Here is a 4,069-nt window from a genome sequence, read left to right as displayed (position 1 = left end):
TTTTTTTTGGTTGCAGCTGTCGTCGTTTGGCAGGCCCGGGCTGGATTCGAACCCACCACCTTGGGTGTACATGGCTGGCGCCTTAGCCACTTGAGCCACAGGTGCCAAACCCGACTCTTACACTTTTGTTGTAGCTACCCAACTCTACATTATAGTGTAGAGGCATTGTAGAAAATGCATAAATAATGAGCATGACTGCGTTTTAATAATACTTTATTTATGGACACTGTAATAAGAATTTCTTATTTTGTGACATTTTTACATGTCACAAAAGATTCTTCTGACTTTTCAACCATTTAAAAACAAAATCCTTTCTAAACTCTTGAGTTGTGTAAAAACAGCATCAGGGGCTGGATGCCGAGCCTTCTGCTAGTAATCCTAGCACTCTAGGAGGCCAAGGCAGGAGGATCATTTGAGCTCAGGAGTTGAAGACCAGCCTGAGCAAGAGACCGCATCCTCTACTAAAATTGGGAAAATTCACTGAGTATGTTGGCAGGAGCATCACTTGAGCCCAAGAGTTTGAGGTTGCTGTGAGCTAGGCTGATAACATGGCACTCTATCCCAGGCAACAGAGTAAGACTTTTGTCTTTACCTGCCCTGTTCTAGAACTGTCCCTTAGGCTGAAGTGTGCAGAGGGATTGGAGGCTGTATTGAGGCTCCAGAAATGATTCCAGTGAGAGACGGTAAGGGTTATAGGAGTAGGCACTGCAAAGAAGGAAGGGATTCAGGTTGGAGAGGGAGGATTGGGTGCCAGAGGTTAACAGGAACTAGCTACTCAGATCCCTTCACCAAGGGGATGCTGTTTCTCATGGGCTTGGTGGATTCTTCACTGAGCAGCAGCCAGGTTTGTCTTAAACTCTTGGCCTCAAGCACTCCTCCCACCTCAGACCGCTCAGTCACTATAAACCTAAATCTTGGACAAGAATTTCTTTGAATGTGGACTGGAGGGAAAGATACCTCACTGCCTCTACCCCATACATGGAGGGAGCCTATGGGTGCCAGGAAACCACCTAGTTGCTCCCTGAGAATGAATATCTCCTCTACCAGCTCTAGCCCCACACACTCTTAGCAGGAGATTCTTCAAGGACCAGAGCTTTCCAGAGACTAAATTCTTATCTCTGAAAAAAAAAAAAAAAATTCTTATCTCTGGAATTCCTGTGTTATCTGGCAGGCCTGGCTCCTCAACAGTGGTACCAGCCTGGCATGCAGTGGGTGGGGGAGACATTGTGTGCAGGACTGTGAAGATGAAAGCAGATCCTCCTGACTGATTACAGGGTCTGTTTGAAACAGCAATCAGGGTTTTGATTTGAACCAGGATCCTGTTCTGGACAGACCAGGGAAGGGAAGAAGGAATGTCAATGTTGAGGGGGAGGTGTAGGTCACAATCAGCAGGTCTATACGTTTACATTTATAGTAACTGAGAAGGCTATGGTGGGAGGAGTGCTTGAGGATGGGAGTTTAAGACAAGCCTAGCCAACCTAGCAAGACCCTGTCTGTATCAAAAAAAATTTTTTTCATTAGTCGGGCATGGTGGCACATACTTATAGTCCCAACTATTCAGGAGGCAGAGGCACAATGATAGCTTCAGCCCAGGAGTTAAAGGTTACAATGAGCTGTGATTGTACCACTGTACTCCAGCCTCTTGGTGACAGAACAAGACTTTCTCAGAAAAAAAGGTTCAGTTGGGAGGACCCTCTCCTATGTGGTGCAGGCCTTCACACTTCCTTGTTCCATGAGGAGAACATGCCAGTGTGCCACTTCTTTTGAAGTGGGGGATGATGGCCAGGCCAGCTCCTTCATCTTCACAGACCCACCTTTCTCATTAGTCTTCCTCACGCATACACCCACTGGGCAAGTTCTACCTCCTGAACTCCCCACACAGCCTAAGCACAGATGTCTCATACCATTCTCATGGCTCAAGGATCCCCAGGGGATTCTCTAGGCCAGTCCAGCTCCTCAGCCTACAAAGGCTAAGCCCAGAAGGGGCATGCTCATGGGTCACAGTGAGTGTGCTCCACATTGGGACTAGGATGTAGGCCTTGGATTTCCCAGCTTAGAAACACGCCGTACCAAGAGGGCTAAGGCCTTAAGAAAAGGTGATGTTTTCTTCCTGACTTCCCCACACGCAGCTCACTAGGAAGTCCTTCCCAGCAGCCCAGGCTGCCCTCAGGCCCAGGCTTCACAAAGGTCACCCTTCATAATGCACAGCCCCCCTGGAAGATCTGGGTGCAGAGAACCCAGCTGAAGAGCGAGGATGTCTGTGTTGCTGCCTCAACTCAGTCCATCCCTGGGCAGTGTGTTTATAGCGTCAGCCCTCGTTTTTGCATCTGTCAGGTGAGGTGACAGTTCCTGCTCATGTGCTTCTCAGAGCCATTGTGAGAATAGTAGGTAGGCATCATCAGAGGGCTCAGAAGCTCCCAGTGCCACGTGGCATCTCAGCACAATCAAGCCTCTGGAAGTCCATACCAGGTCCATTCTCAGAGGAGAGGAAGGAACAGAGTAGTAGTCAAGCAGTGCAAACAAGGGTGAGGGATTTCAGTCAGCCACACACCAGCTTCAAACCTGGCAGCGATGGAGTCAGATGTCCTTGTCTACCCACACTTTCTCAATCTTTCATAACAGTAGGTAATGGCTATTGGGCATGTAATATGTGGGGAGCACTGTGCTCATCTCTTACTCTTCAGAACCCCACAGAGCTGGGCATGGTGGCTCATGCCTGTAGTTCCAAGTACTCAGGAGGCAGGTTTCTTGGTCTCAGAAGTTAAAGGCCAGCATAGGCAACATAGTGAGATCCCATGTCTACAAAAAGTTGTTGTTTTTTTTTTTTATTTAAAAACGTGGCTTGGCGCCTGTGGCTCAAGCAGCTAAGGTGCCAGCCACATACACCTGAGCTGGCAGATTCGAATCCAGCCCAGGCCCACCAAACAACAATGATGGCTCCAACCAAAAAATAGCCGGGCGTCGTGGCAGGCGCCTGTAATCCCAGCTCCTTGAGAGGCAGAGGCAGGAGAATAGTTTGAGCCCAGGAGTTGAAAGTTGCTGTGAGCTATCATCACACAGCACTCTACCCAGGGTGACAGCTTGAGGCTTTGTCTCAATAAATAAATAATTTAAAAATTAAAACACACCAAAAAAGCTCCAGGAAGTATGTATTCTTATTAGCCTCGTTTTACTAAGGAGGAAACTAAAGGTTAGGGAAGCTAAGTCACTTGACCAAGATCATTCAATGAACAAATAGGGATCTGAAATTCCTGCTGGGTCTGACTGTGTCCTGAGTAAAGGTAACTCGTACAGCTCATCGTGGAGTCCCTGGGACAGGGTGGCCCAGAAGATCAGGACAGGTGGGAAGGAAGCTTACACTATGTACAAAGCACAAAACATCAGTAGCTGCTCCCCAGAAGACCAGCTTGTTTCCACAGTGGCCACTGGGAGCAGTACGTCTCCCCAGGAGCCTGAGGGTGAGGTGGGAGTGTGCTTACACTTTGCCTCTGGAAAGCTCTCTAAATTTTTTTTTCTTATTTTTTTATTTTTTTGAGATAGGAGCCTCAAGCTGTCCCCCTGGGTAGAGTGCTGTGGCATCACAGCTCACAGCAACCTCCAACTCCTGGGCCCAAGCGAGTCTCCTGCCTTAGCCTCCCAAGTAGCTGGGACCACAGGTGCCCACCACAACGCCCAGCTATTTTTTGGTTGCAGCCATCATTATTGTTTGGCGGGCCTGGGCTGGATTCGAACCAGCCACCTTGGGTGTATGTGGCTGGTGCCTTAGCCACTTGAGCCACAGACGCCGAGCCTGTTTGTTTGTTTTTTTTAATTTGAGACAAGAGTTTCACTATGTCGCCCTGAGTAGAGTGCCATGGTATCACAGGCCACAGTAACCTCCAGCTCTTAGGCTTAAGTGATTTTCTTGCCTCATCCTCCCAAGTAGATGGGACTACAGGCGCCCACCACAATGCCTGGCTACTTTTTGCTTGTAGTTGTCATTGTTGTTTAGCAGGCCCAGGCTGGATTCAAACCTACCAGCTCCAGTATATATGACTGGCGCCCTAGCTGCTGAGCTACAGGCACCAAG

Source organism: Otolemur garnettii, unplaced genomic scaffold (genome assembly GCF_000181295.1).
Source record: "Otolemur garnettii isolate 467f Iridium unplaced genomic scaffold, OtoGar3 scaffold00172, whole genome shotgun sequence".
In the NCBI taxonomy this organism is placed as follows: domain Eukaryota; kingdom Metazoa; phylum Chordata; class Mammalia; order Primates; family Galagidae; genus Otolemur; species Otolemur garnettii.
This window is presented reverse-complemented; position numbering follows the sequence as displayed.